Source organism: Lutra lutra, chromosome 10 (assembly GCF_902655055.1).
Source record: "Lutra lutra chromosome 10, mLutLut1.2, whole genome shotgun sequence".
NCBI classification, from domain to species: Eukaryota; Metazoa; Chordata; class Mammalia; order Carnivora; family Mustelidae; genus Lutra; species Lutra lutra.
The window spans coordinates 49,712,273-49,728,301 of NC_062287.1; the positions used below are offsets into that span (position 1 = coordinate 49,712,273).

General features: G+C 35.6%; 1 protein-coding gene across 1 annotated transcript in view; it reads left to right on the top strand.

Moving 5' to 3' along the window:
• Nucleotides 1–16,029, top strand: part of TENM4 (teneurin transmembrane protein 4) — a 2,938,802-nt gene that overhangs the window by 601,149 nt on the left and 2,321,624 nt on the right. Inside the window, exon 3 of the mRNA XM_047690277.1 lies at nucleotides 12,785–12,918. The gene's annotated coding sequence lies outside the window, so the exon portion shown is untranslated. The remainder of the gene's footprint in view (nucleotides 1–12,784; nucleotides 12,919–16,029) is intronic.

Genomic DNA, 16,029 nt, shown 5'->3' on the forward strand with positions numbered 1-16,029 from the left:
TTCTCAGAACACTGAAAGATAATTCATGTTGAAAATGTATTTCTATTTTGAATCAGGCCGCAGAGTGTTACTGTGTGACTTTAACAAAGCATTTGTATTACCTCATTCTCAGTTTAGAATGAGGAGCATGGGTGAGGATTGGGAGGGTAATGTCACCAAATTCACTTGGTGGTAGAAGGAACTTAAGAGTATAGTGACATGATAGATGCTTATGAAAGATATAAATGATTTTCACTTAAAAATATAAAATAATTTATAAATAAAGGAATTTATAGAGTCTGGCTCATGGATGTTTCTTTCTATATCTAAAATTTAAAGAAGCTAAAAATTAACATGATATATATAAAATTAACTATATATATATATTAACTTGATATAACTTGTATATATCAAATATATATATACTTGATATATACTATCAAAATTCGAGTGGCATTTTGGCAAGTTGTTAGTCATTTTCTATTGTTTGTTGTCGTTACCCATACAGATCAAAATCCAAAGTAGGTTACTTGCCCATAATTCTGTTACCGTGCCGTAATTGACTCAGCCATTCCAGGTAATTTTTACAAATACATTTTCTTAATTTTATATTATTTAAGACAAATCTAATCAAGAAACCTGGGGACTGACGCTGTTCATTCTTATTATTTCAGTTATTTACCAATATGATCTATAAATCAGTATAAATAAAACCAAACCATTAAGTGTTCACCATCTAACCAGAGAGGTGGACACCAGTAGATAAAAGAAAGTTGCAGCCTGAGGTGTGGTGTACCGGCTCTGCCTCCAACTGGGGCCAACTTCCCAAGTAATGGAGAAGAGACAGTCACGGAAATACCCACTGTAGGCTAAATTGGGACAAAATCAGAACTTTAAGTAAGAAAAAGTTTTGAAAATACACATACATTCACCTTATGCCTCTGAGTAAAATACATAAACATTTCCACATCACACACCAAGTTGGAGACCAAACTCCTCAGCCCACAGACTTCATGTCCTGCCCACCGCCCCACCCACCCCCACCCCCACCCCCACCCCCACCTCCACCCCTGATACATTCACTCAGCCTCGGCCATACTCACATAGCTGCCTTGCTCTACACATAATCCACATGTCAGCAAACAATGGATCATTCACTCAAATTAAAAGTCAGTAAATAACAGAAAACAAAACAACCCCCCCCCCGAGATTATGCACAGTAAATCCTACTGCCCAAAAGTGTTTATTTAGAGGCCACTCTGGCTTTAAATATTTTAAACCTTTCCTGATGGAAAGTTCTCCAAATTATCTTGTTTACATGAACTCTAATAAACACCAAATAAATTTGTTATATATTTCATAGCAAAACACTCTACTGCACATACCTTTTAAAAATTAAGGTAATAATACAGAATTGTTTAGAAAAAAAAAAAAAAGAAATGCCAGAAAATGTAATATGCCTAAATCACCATCTCAGTTCAACCAATATTGTCTTTTAGATTCTTACTTTCCAATAGGTATTTGATGCAGTTTATGCTCTTTCTGCATTCTGACTTCCTTAACTTTGTATCATAGATATTTTTATGAAATGGCACAGAGCAACACTTTTAATGCATTCATTATATTCCACAAAGAAGATATACTATAATTTATTTAACTGTTGCTGTATTGCTGAGCATTTAGGTAACATTATCATGTCAAACACCATAATAAGTCTGTGATAAGCATATATGTATATTCATATATATTTATCCATATCTCAATTTCTTGGGCTTACTGTATAAAATGGTTTAAAAAATTATGCAGCTTATAATGAATAATGATACATTATTTCTCTCAAATAAGGTTCAGTGTACTTTACCACCAACATTATAAGGAAGTTTTAGTGTTATCCTGTCCCGACTGACATGTTAATTAAAAATTATATTTCTGATTTCTTAAGCAAAGGATATTGTATATAACATTTTCATTATTATCTGAGTCATCATTTGTAATTTCAATAATATAATAAGCTACAAAATAGCAGTGCCTTCCAAAGTATATTAGGATGGGATCACCAATGTTGCACATTTCACATTTTGTCTGTTTTGCATAGTTATTCTATCTTTTCCCAACTATCTGTTCTCACTTTTATCCTGCTGTCAGCTTTGTTTTCACCTTCTATCTTCCAGTGTACCACAGAGTAAAACCAAATCACTAAATTCCTTAAAATATCCAACATGTGCAATGTATACTAACTATATGCCAGACACCAGTAGTCTTTTCTCTGTTTCTCAATTTAATCTTTATATGAGGAAAGTATTATCATACCTATTTTTCAAGACAGTTTCAGTGAGAGGTGCCTGGGTGGCTTATTCAGTTGAGCATCTGACATTTTGGCTCAGGTCGTGATCTCAGGGGTCATTAGATCAAGCCCCAAGCCCTGGGTAAACACCAAATTCAGTGGGGCATCTACTTGAAGATTCTCTCCCTCTGCCCCTCCCCATGCTCATGCTTGCTCTCTCTCTCTCTCTCTCCCTTTCTCTTTCTCAAATAAATAAATAAATCTTCTTAAAAAATTGTTTCAGTGAAACTATAAACTATGAAGTACAATATATGAGATTTAATAAATGAATTGTGTGATTTTACATCTCTACATACTTCTTTTTTTTTCCACTCCTTAACTTTTCTTTGTTTCTTTCCTTGCCCTTCCAACTTTCCTCTCTTTCTCTTTCCTCTCTTCATCCATTTCCTACTCTTTACCTTGTTTTTGGGTATTGCCTTATTCTCAGACTTTGCAAATTGCTGGCTTTCTGGAGGTTCACCATATTGATGTAAAGCACTATCACATCTGCTTGCAATGAACAGCACTGTGAGTGACCCAGGACCCATAGCTCTGACCTCTGGCTTTCAGGCAGTGTCCCATCATTCTTTGAAAAATTCTATTTTAAAACTTTGTATTTGTTGTTTCTTCTTCTTTGATTTAACATAATGATTTTATTTTTTGCCAAAGCAATACATGCTTATAGGAAAAAATGAAATTAGAGATAAGCTAAACAAGGGAATGACAAATGTTGCATAACTCAAATTACTACCTTAAAAATAAACATTTTTCCACAGTTTTTTTCTTCTTGTTTTCTTGCTTTATTTTTATGGAATGATGATTCAGTTAGCTTTCTAATTTGTGTCCTCATACTTAACAAATGATTTTTTATAATATTTCTTTAACACTAATATCTGCTGATGATGCTAAAATACTCTAGTAAGTTAAAAAAAAAAAAGTATCTGGGTAGGCCTTAATTACCCACCTACACTGGGATTTGTAAAACCAATAGTAACAGAGTGTGTGTGTGTGTGGTTTCCTTTGACCTGCTCACACCAAGCTAGATTGAGAAGAATGCCTGTGTGGTGTTCTTTCCTACTATAACCCCCATGCAGATATACTGGGAAATTCAAGCACTTTTTTTCTCTTTATTCACTTTATATGTCTGGACATTGGTCTTTCCAATTTCTTAAAAATTGATTTGAGGACTAATTCTTAAGCATGTCAATTTATCAAGTCCCTAAGCTGGGACAAATATTTTAGTTCTACTCAGTACATAGTTTTCTCATTTCCCTTTCAGGTCAGGAGATAAATCCTTCTCTTAATATTTCATAAATGCCAGGAGTTAGTTAACAGTGCTGAGATAGCATTAAACTAATCTCTTTGGTTCTTGACACAGCCTTTATTTTATCCTTTACCCAAGAAGATATCACCATTTGCAGACCATATTTATATTTCACCAGGAACACAGCAAACTGTGATTTCTTTAAAAATACAGTGTTCTGGAAAGAAGTCTTAACAATCACTATGGGACAACCTTCAGAAACCCAAATGTTTTTAACTCATAAATTCTCATTTGGTAAATAGAGACTAGTGCTAGGAAAGAAGCTAGGTAGTTAAGCTATGCATTTTTTGCCATTTGGGTCTACATTTTTTTTTTTGTACTGAAGGTTAGTACTCTGATGTCCTTCCTAATTAGGCAGCTGACAGAGCAAAGGAACTCTTGGGAATTTTATTCTTAGCTAAATGTGCCAATTTTGAACGACTCATCAGGTGACCTGACTTTTGACATAGAAGATACTTGTTATTTGCTTGTTTTTCTTTTGAGTTTAACAGTTGCTTTATGGGGTATCCTATAAACCCAGCTATGCCTTTAAGGGTTCCCCCCCTTGTTTATTCTCTTCTTTTTTTCCGCATCTGTCATACTCTTACCCCCTTCTAAAACATGGTGCTAGACACTCTCATCTGGGTTGTATCACTTCCATCATGGCAACCAGGATGACACAACCGAATTTATATAAATTCATTAAAGGAGAATGGGACTAGCCAAGATTTTGGCTTTTGCACTCTTCTTATGGACAAATTTTTGATAAGAGAGTATGACTACCTATTATCATGGAGGCATTTAAGGAAAATAGTTCCTAGTTTCTTCTTTGCAGTAGCTTTCACTTCTGGAAGGATAATTTTTCTCAGACAACCGGATGCATTTGATACCTTAGTGTTGGGAAATAGTACATTGGCTTGACTTGCTCCTGTTGAGAAATAATGACCAGAAAACATAGTTCATCTTTTAAGGTCATTCTAGACTTTAGTAAATCAGCAAACTTCAAGTGAAGTGAATTCATTACTTTCTTAATTCCAAAATCTACAAAGGGAGAGAATGAATGGAGCTTTTGTTCTATATTCTTACCTAGGTGACAGATCTTGAACCACATTATAGAGAGTCAGTTTTCACCCCACTCTCTCTTGCTTTCTCAAGATAGAGAGAGGTGTCCTAGTTCTCTAAATTTTTTAGAGATTGTTCTTTTTACCACTGGAAAGGCGGACAAAGCAGAACAGCAGCCTGGAAGCTGGAAGCAACATGGGGGTTCAGTGGGCATTGGGGTAATCTCTCTCTTCCTTCCTCAGTTTATTGGATTAGAGTGTTTCTTGATTCTCCTAGCATATACAAAGTGATGAAGAAATACTTTCTTTTTTCACCTTCCATTTCCCATCAAAATGCTTTCCATTTCCCCACAACCAAAAAAAAAAAAAAAAAAAAAAAAAAAAAAAAAAAAAGGAGTTGCATTAATTTTTGATTTGGTGTTAGTAAATCAAACTTAATTTTGAAAGATAACCAAAGAATGCTTGGATACTCTCAGGATGGGGACTAGGTGCTCTTTTTGCATTCTATTCTGGCCAGCTGAGTGTGACACATAGCATTCCTTTATAATGGAAAAGTCTGATTTAAAGTGTAATGAAAGGAGGCCTCCATTTATATTCTATGAAAATAGATGATAACCAGCTTTCTAATACATGGATGAAAGATCTGTCAAACCCCTTATCTTGAATCGTTTGTTGCTGTACTGCTATTATGCCGTTTACGCTCAACCTTCTTTTTAAAAAATTACTTCTGAAAAGGAATGTGGTTTCATGCCTTAAATTTAGTATAAAATTAGATAATATGGGAGAAGATGTCTTGGGTGACTTCTCTTAAATTAATATGTTTAAAAAAACAATTAAAATGATAATATTCTTCAAGTTAATTGTCCCAGACACCCATTAATAATAGGAACCTACATTATTGCTATACACATTCATTAACTGTGGGGATTTTAAAGCACTGAAGTACCAAAAATGAACCCTACTGTGACTATAAATTAAAGCTAACTTAATATAGTATCTATACCTGGCTTTAATAAAACTAAAATTGATTACTTTTCTTCTGTCATCAAAAGTCAGTTTCTCTAAAATATGTGGTTATAGGGGCGCCTGGGTGGCTCAGTGGGTTAAGCCGCTGCCTTCGGCTCAGGTCATGATCTCAGGGTCCTGGGATCGAGCCCCCCATCGGGCTCTCTGCTCAGCAGGGAGCCTGCTTCCTCCTCTCTCTCTACCTGCCTCTCTGCCTGCTTGTGATCTCTCTCTGTCAAATAAATAAATAAAATCTTTAAAAAAAAAATATGTGGTTATATTTAAAAAAAGACCAACCTTAAAATCAGGAATCTTGGGTTTTGGTCCTAGCTGCATCATTCACTGATTAAGCAGCTTTAAACAAGTCAATTCACTTCCCTAAGACCTCCAGCCACTTACCTCTGAAAAGAGAATTTTGGAGTAGATTGATATATATGCTTATTTTTAGCTTGAAAAATCGGTAATGTGTAAACATACACCCTTGCTTTTAAATTTCAGACACAAGGTGGCACTATTAGTAGTGATTTTTAATATAATTCACAGATAAAACCAGGAGAATTTCAAGATCCGTATAATCTAAAGAAAATATTTAAATATATAAGATACTGCTGAATACACACATGCACGCGCATGCACGTGCACGCGCAATCAGACATATGCTGCCTTTGGTTGATTACTATAACTTAACATCTGGATGAATGCTGAATAGTCCAGTCTGCCAACTGTTTGCTTGACACCAAGATGATTGATTGATTTTTTTTTTTCATTTTCATGAGAATATTTCAGCGTTGGGTAGGCAGTCAACACATATTTGCAAAAATGTGTGCGAGATAAAGATTGATAATGGTATGATTTCAATATAAATAGAAACTCTTGAACAAGATATATCAATTTTATAGGATGAAAGGGAAGGTGTTGAAACGTGGGTAACTTGTATAAATAAGATGCTATTAAATTTAAAAGAATGCATGCTGGCATGCAGACAATTTCCAAATGATAGTAAAGGCACAAATTTTAGGAAATTTAAGGGGTAATCTAATCTCTAGATCGTTTTTGCCGAGATTTTCCAACCTCTTCCTGCTACTTCCTCAAACACTCTCCATAGATGCTGAAGATTAAAGGATGTTCTGTGGTTAAACCAATGTCATGATTTAATAGACTATTATAGTAGTAAACATGTTTTCCCTAAAAGCTGACTTATTCCCCCTTTGTTTGTTATGATGGTTTTCAAATTAAATCATTCATAATAGGTTCAAACGCATTTCCTCCATTTCAATGTTTTTCCAAATCCAGGTAGAATTAATCTCTCTTAAATAATTTATAAAATTCTTATACTCAAAAAAATACTAGAGATTTTAGCAATCTCCTCAGCTACTACTTTCATCTTATAGAAGAGAAAACAGCTCCAGAGAGAAAACATAAGGATGCTGTGGAGAAATTTTTTTTCCTTTCTTTTCTTACAATTTCTTTGGTTGCCCTAATAATGAAATTGACATAAAACAGATTAGCAGGAGAAAAAGAGATTTGAATTTCATATATATATGGGAGCTCACACAAATACAGGAGACTCCCTGAGGTGACCAAAGAAGGCAGCTTTTTATGCCTTTGAAACAACGAAACAAGTATTTGTAAAGAATTACCTACCTCTGCCATTAGGATGCTTCCATCCTCCAGGGGCAGGCAGGGAAGCTTTCACATGGGGAATTTATCTCCTGCTTTCAGAGGGACAGAAGAGGGCCAGAATGTCCTTGCACTGGCTATTTCCTAAGTAACTTTAATTCACAATAATCAAAAACTGTGTGGCTCAGTTGACTCTTGATTTCAGCTCAGGTTATGATCTTAGGGTCCTGGGATAGAGCCCAAAGTCAGGCTCCATGCTCAGCAGGGAGATTACTTGAGGATTCTCTCTTTCTCTCTCCCTTCCCCTACTCTAGTTCTCTCTCTCTCTCTCAAATAAATAAATAAATCTTAAAAAAAATAATCAATATGCCCAAATGGCTTATTTTGGGGTGGCCTAACCTGAACCCCATCAACAGCATGAAGATCCACATCTGATCTGTGGTAAGGGCAGAAATTCACTTCTACTATTCTTTCTGCTATGTACTATTATGTTTCAGATGACAGACAGTCCTTTCTATCCGGAATCCAAATCTCATCTACCTTCCTAAACTATAAGTTCCTTATAGAAAAAAGTTCATATTTTTTTCTCTCAAACTGTCTAGTCCAGTAGCTGATAATATGGAGATGCTCAAGGCATCCATCTAAATAAATTAATGACTAAATCTAATGAACAATTATAATAAAGCTAGTACTTCTTCCCTATTTATTTGTGCCCATCACAATGCTTTACTCCAGATAATTACATATTATAATGTCTTTTCATACCTCTACAAAACTATCTGTGGTGAGAAGTGAAATTAAATATATATATATCTTATTATAAGCTACTCTGAAACAGAGAGCACTTAACAAGTTCCTTTCAATCACTCAGTGGGTATCTCTCAATCTCAATTTAAACTGTTGCAATTGAACAAATCATAAAGCTGTGGCTCACACCATCCTTGACTTAACAGACACTGACTGAGCAATTCTTAGGAATGACTTTACCTGTGATTGTGATATGACTTCAGTCAGTGATTCAGTCTTCTTCAGCCTATTTCTTACCCTGTAGCAGTAATTACCATATACAGTCATTTTACTCCAAAATACCGTGCTATACAGGCAAGTCCCAGAAAAGTGAAAATCTGACACATAGCTTATTTGGATAAATTTGAAATCCTCTTGTTGTATTGGAGAAGACACTGGATAAGTCAGTGTATGATAGAAAAAAAGGTGATGTCCCATCTTTTTCCCAGTAGATGGTCTAGTGTCAGTAATAAGCAAATGCATATGTAATAGCATTGCCAGCCTTTGGAAACAATGCAGGGACACACATTGTAATAGCCTACATAATTCTAGGTCTTGCTGAAACTTTATGAATGTAGAACCCTCACAAATCCCACTAAGTTTTCCCCTAAGTATTTGTGGAGTTTCTGGGGAAAAGTTTAATGTGTTCTCGTATTCTTCTCTGTCCTTCTTTTCTATGGCCTTCTACTTCTGAGATCCCTTGCGGTAAAAGTGGTCTCAGATCCCCATGCTAACCTTCCACAGCCCTCAGCTACCAGTATCCAGTATGGCAGAGCAGTTGTCTATGCTAAGGATTCAGTCTACAATGTAGTCAACACTGTCCCTCGCTGTTTTTCCAGAATTGTGCACAGCACTTGGCATGAAATAGGTGCTTAAAAACATCTATATAAAGAAAAAAAGAGCGGTACCAAAGCCTTTCCTGGAATTTGGAATGTATTGGAATCTCATTATGGTCCGTGCAGAAACACAGAGATAGCTCTGTTCTCCCTTCACCATCTTACTGTCCAGTGGGGTTTCATAAGCTGACTTGCTTTTGCTACTGTGTCGGGGAGAGAGCCCCTGGTGAAAACAGTGCCTTAAGCTTAGGCAGGCAGATCTTTCTTCAGGAAGACTGAAGGCAAATATCCTATTCCTTTCACTGGGCTTTAGGTCAAGGGTTCAGGAGAACACTCATTCTTTTCTCCTTCCTTCCACTCTGGAAGGACTACTTCTCCCTTCCAACCCTACTGAAATTCTCCACATGTACAGGGAAAAGAGAATTTAGTCATATAGCTCTTTCTAGTTTAGTAGATATGCCTAGATGTATCTAATTTCCTAACTGAATTAAAATGTTCACGGCTGCTTCAAATAGATATTTGGAAAGGGAAATCAAAATGTTAAATGGAAAATTAACAGAAATGACAGTTTGGTTTATAAAGTTATGGGATGCAACTGTAACTGAACTCAAACAAAATTTATAATTTTGTATGCCTTAATAAAGTTATTACAGATAAATAAACTAAAATTCAACTTCAGAAACCGGGAAATGAAACAAAATGAACCAAGATAGAAAAGTAGGAGTGTTAATAAAGATAAAAAATTAATATATTATAAAACTAAAGTAAAAAGTAAGAATGATAAAAGTAAATATATTTTGGTAAAAAAAAAAAAAATCAACAGAAGAATCAATAAGCACCTAGTAAGCCTGACACAGAAAATTTTAAAAAGCAAAAATATATAGTATCAGGGGAAAAAAGCCTAACTTAGATACAAGTGAAATTAAACAAAACCATAAGAGAATTTTATTTCTATACGTATGCAAATAAATTTGAAGTATATAAAATGGATGATTTTCTAGCAAAATATAAGTTATTGAAATTGGCCCAATTACATAAAAATATCAAGAATATTACATTTAAAAATACTCTGGTGGTGGGTATTAAGGAGGGCACGTATTGCATGGAGCACTGGGTGTGATGCATAAACAATGAATCTTAGAACACTGAAAAAATAAAATTTTTTTAAAAGTGCTTATGTTAACAACATCAAGTTAAAAAAATAAATAAAAATACACTGCTTTAAAAGTATTTTTGTTTAAATCCACAAAGCTGTTTTTTAACTTCGAAGTGGAGAAGTGTTTTTTAGTGTGCCCAGACACAGTGGTCATCAACAAATAGCAACACATTTAAGTGCATGTCTAATAATAAGCAAATTTAAATATAAGATACTTCTGTGGCCAAACACAAAGCATGTTAAAAGACAATGACTTGCTAAAGGAAGGATGGAGTAGAGAGAATAGGACTTTATTGCATGTTTTTTCTATAAATGAATTTTTTTATAAGATTAAAGAGCCAAATAGAAAAATGGGCAACATAAGTAAACCAGTAATTCAGAGAAGAAAAAATGAAATACACAGGGTGTGAAAATATGCTTAAACTCACTGCAAAACTCAGAGAAACACAGTTAAATAATGAGACATGCATATTTTATTCATAAAATTCACCAGAAATTTTAAATGTTCATAATATCAGTGTTGACAAAGATCTGGGAAATGGCACTCTCGGATATTAGTGAAAGCATAGATTGGTAAAAATATTTTGGAGGATAATTTGAAGACTCAATTAAAAACTGGCATATTGCTCTTAATTTTTATGAATCTACCACAAATATCTCAGGCTGATAAATATATATGGGTAAGAAAGTCATTGTAGCGTGTAGTAATATTGAGATCAATGCAGAGATTAAATGCCATTCAATAAGGAAATGTCAGTTGAGTACATGTATATGTACTATACTCAAAAGATGCATGTGTAGCCACTTTGGAGAACAGTGTGGAGATTCCTCAAGAAATTAAAAATAGAGCTTCCCTATGACCCTGCAATTGCACTACTGGGTATTTACCCCAAAGATACAGATGTAGTGAAAAGAAGAGCCATCTGTACCCCAATGTTTATAGCAGCAATGGCCACAGTCGCCAAACTGTGGAAAGAACCAAGATGCCCTTCAACGGACGAATGGATAAGGAATATGTGGTCCATATACACCATGGAGTATTATGCCTCCATCAGAAAGGATGAATACTCAACTTTTGTAGCAACATGGACGGGACTGGAAGAGATTATGCTGAGCAAAATAAGTCAAGCAGAGAGAGTCAATTATCATATGGTTTCACTTATTTGTGGAGCATAACAAATAACATGGAGGACATGGGGAGATGGAGAGGAGAAGGGAGCTGAGGGAAGTTGGAAGGGGAGGTGAACCATGAGAGACTATGGACTCTGAAAAACAATCTGAGGGTTTTGAAGGGGCAGGGGGTGGGAAGTTGGGGGAACCAGGTGGTGGGTATTGGGGAGGACACATATTGCATGGAGCACTGGGTGTGGTGCAAAAACAATGAATACTGTTACACTGAAAAGAAATTTTTAAAAAATATATGATAAAAAAAAGATGAATGTTATGTTTTATTTTGAAAAACTCAATTGGGAACTACATACGACAAAATACCATTTAAATGTATATATGTATGTGTATGAAATTATCTCTATATAACACACATAGGCTGATACATGCTTGAAAATCAAAGTTACAAGTTTATGTTATAGCATCAAACTGTTAATAATAATTATTTCTGAAAATTGTAATGAAAAGGAAGGATGGGGAAAGAGCTTCACTTTAGACTTTATATACTTAAAAAAAATAAAAAGTGACAGGATAGCAGGTGGTTTATAAAACATTTCTTTTGTGAATTTCCACAGTTTTCAAATGAAAAAAAAAAATAAGCAAGTCATGGTCCTTAAATGTTCTAATGAAGAGATTGAAACCCAAGTATTTCTTAGGGTCACTTAGAGGAGATGCAATGAATGCTGTCTGGTCAAGGAAGAACTATGTCTTCAAGTAGAGACTTGGCTATTATGACTCTTACGAGGAAAAGCAAGTACAAGTAAGATCCTTTAAAGAGTGACCACATAGGATCTAAACTTCTTTTGGGGGATATAGTATGTCTCTCTTAAGCTTGATTTCCCTATTGTCTATTTCACATCTGTGTCATTCCCATACATAAATTGCCCTTTTTTGAAGCATGAAATGATATTGTCTAATGCACAGTCTTTCAAACTTTATGACATATACCTGGGCTATAGAATCTGTTTAGTGGGTCTTGACCACCATATCTTAGAAAATAAAATTAGGTCGGAACAGTGAATGTAATATGTATTAACTTGGGCTTTAGATGTATGGATGAGTATACTAGGTTGATATGTAACATGTGTTTCTTACTGTGAGTCAATGACAAAATTCTTGAAACCCATTGGTCTAAAAACAAATAGAAATAGAAATAACTAATGGTGTCACTTGCAGATGCCTCTGTAGTTCATAGGATCTATAAATTTTTTTGAGAGGTGTCCAGGTCAGGACTTCATGTCAGCAAATAGCAGTTTCATTGTTTGGATTTCCACTATTATAACTAAATGCTTTTAGATGCTGAAGGCTTTGTTTCTTTTTTTTTCCATCTTGTGAGGACTACTTTAAAACTGCATATATTTTTTAAAGGGCTTATATTTTAATGTGCCTTTCAAACTAATGTACATGGTACATTGTGAGGCGGTTCTCAAAACCATGAAATAAACAATTTTATAGTAAAACAAGCATGGTCATATCGTGAAAGAATAAAAAAGTCATTTGGATTTGTAAACTGATATGCAAGACTGCAAAGTTCTTTCTCTCTTGTAGTGATTACTGCAGGTGCTGTGCTTTAAAATCCCAAGGGCACCCATTCACCTCTCCTGCGAGGACCACTTCAGTGGAGAAGCCCTACTATAAGCCATCTTAAACCAGACCTACATCTTAAACCAGACCTACAATCAGTAAGTAATACCTTCTTAGGGATTCATTGACATTCAATTGAGAATGGAAAGAGGTCATTAAATGGGAATGGTGAAGGTAATAACTACTGGCTATGCTGGGAAATTTTGTTTGCAAGGAACAAAGATTCAGGCAGATCAACTCAAATATTGGCTATTTATTATAAACACAGAAATAACAACAATAATAACAACAATAATAGGAATATCATGAGAAAACAAACAAACAAAAGGTAGCTCCATAGCTTGAAACTGACCCTCACTGACACTTTAACTGTCATTTTAGATCCAAGGAGGCAAGTGATCATGATATTTATTGTGGCCTCTAAAGCAAAGGTGACATCATTCTGTTTCTCTTCTTCTCTAAGCTACCAACCACCTATCTGATTTCTGGTTATATTTTGGGGATTTTGATTGGTTGTATCTTCTGTACAAAATGTCTCTCATAGTCTCTGCTGTTTCATGTCTCTATTGTTTGCCTATTTTTTTTTAAGATTTTATTTATTTATTTGACAGAGAGATCACAAGTAGGCAGAGAGGCAGGCAGGCGGAGAGAGAGGAGGAAGCAGGCTCCCTGCAAGCAGAGAGTCCAATTCGATGCTTGATCTCAGGACTCTGGGATCATGACCTGAGCTGAAGGCACAGGCTTTAACCCACTGAGCCACCCAGGCGCCCCTGCCTGCCTATTTCTAATAATGACTGGCTCTCTGTCCCTCCTCAGTTCATAGTCCCAAAGAGTGTTTCTAACTGGTCTGGCTAGTAAAGGTGCTTCCTGACACCAACTGAACATAGCAGTTAGTGGTACAGATCCTGGAGCCAGATCCCAGAGCTGAGTACTGGGATGTGACCTGAGGCACTTATTTACTCTTGTGTGCCTACTTTCTTCATCTATAAAACAATATCTATCTTACAAATGGTTGATGAGTTGATGCATGCTAAGTACTTAGAAATAAGTCTCTAACTCATAGTTAGCACTTAGTAAATGTTAGGTACTCAAGTAGAGTTTTTGCAGCAGCTCTTCTCAGTTCACTAGATAACTTACAAGTACAGCCGGTATGGTGGGCCACAATATCCAGAACATTATTCCCTAAATTCATATGAATGAGTATTGACAATATGCAAAGCACTATAAGAAAGCTTCCATACTTGTAGGGAAGTAAAAAAAACAAGCAAGTGAATTTATAAATGACCAAAGTATTTTCAGAGTGGTAAGCACAATGAAGAAAAGAGGGAAGAAGATTGGTGCTTGAGTTGGTAGATAGGATCTATTGAGGATGTAACATTAGAGCTGAGCTATAAATGACAGAAGGACTTGTTATCAGACCATTGGTGTGTGGGAGGAGAGCATTTTAAGCAGGAGGAATAGTCTCTAAAATAGGAACAGAAAGAAAGTCCTGTGCCCAAAGCAGAATGAGCTCAGAAGAGTGGTGAATGATAAAGTGAGAAGAAGAGTTAAGGTTTCAACAATGTAGTGTCTTATAATCATCTTAAGGAATTTGCTTTTGTTACAAATACAGATCCGATTGGATGATGTTATGTCAAGGTCATGGTTGTGGAGATTGTATGATGTGTGTTCTATTTTTAAAAGATGTGGTTGCCACGATTATAGGTGCAAAGAAATGGGGTCAAGACACTGTTGGACAGGTATTATAGTAGTATGGGAGAAAGATGATGATGGCTTTGGATAGGATAGATGGAGAACATTGAAAATTAAGAATAGTGGTTAAATTTTCAATATATTTTGGACTGGGCAGGATTTGCTGTTAGAGTAGATGGAAGGATAAGGTAAAGAGAGAAAAGAAGGGTAGGAGTTAAAGACAATTCCTAGATATTTGGTTTATGTAACTGAGTATATGGTTCTGCCATTTAATGGAATGGAAACACCAGAGGAGAAAAAATTGGGGGTGGATATTCCAGAGAGTAGAGATACAGAAGTAATGTGTGTGTGTGTGTTAAGTTTGAAATGGCTATTAGATACCTAAGTGGAAACGTCAGAGAGAGAGGCTGTTGAACATGTGGGGCTTGAGCTTATCTGTAAAACCAGAACTAAATATATTATACTAATTATATTATGTTATTTCTCTAGTGGCTTTACATATAGCATCAGTAGTCAGTAGAAGAGATAACCTATAGAGATGGTGGCATTGGGCTAAGGATGACACTGAGGCCCAGGCTCAGAAGCCTTTCAATATTCAGAAATCAAGCAAAGGAGAAATAGCAAGCAAAGGAGACTGAGGCTAGGTCAATGGGAAGGATTACAAAGAATGTGGTCATCTATAGTTAAAGAAGGACTACTGCCCCATAATCAGCAAAAGAGCCCCGTAAAATGGGGTTGTAAGTATGGCAAAATTCTGAGAGCAACCTATTTTCCTAATTCTACTCTGCTCAGCCAAACACATACACCCTTCTTCCCCTACAATGCTGCTCACACATCTTTAAACTTTATGAGATAGCAATGAAAGCACTCATCCACTTTTTAATGATCATAGGCAAGGGGGAATTCATGCAGAAATAATATTGATTGCACCCAGAGATAATATCATGGGGGTACTTCAAAAGATACATGCTGGTTTCAAAGCCTATAATAGTGTGTGATATCCGTTTCTTTTTTTAATTTCTTCAAAAACCTGCTCAGGTATTATGTTCACCCTCTTTCTACCAAGTAACTAATTGATCAGCGCATCCTTCAACACCACCACCTATACCAATTATTGGAGTTAAACAGGGAGCTATTCAATAACTTCAGTAGAAACTCCTTGTTATAAAAAATGCAAGAACACTTATTCAGGTAAGGTGTGGAGTGCAGGTTTATATTCCTTAACCCATCCATTTTGAATAATAGAAACAGAAACAGTATTATACCTTGTTTGTAGGGAGGATAGCAGGATGCCTCTTTTTAAACCTGATGTTACTCCCTTCACTAATATCAGATCATAATAATTCCTTACGAAGGGAGTTTGTCCATGAAAAAAGGTATTGTGAAGCCTGGACATCAATGACTCTGGAATGCACAAGGGTAGGAGAAAGATAGAAAGAGCAGGACAGAGGATGATCTGAAAAGAAGGCAGAGAGAGATTATTCCCTCATTCCTGAAATTTACCCTGCTGTCTTACA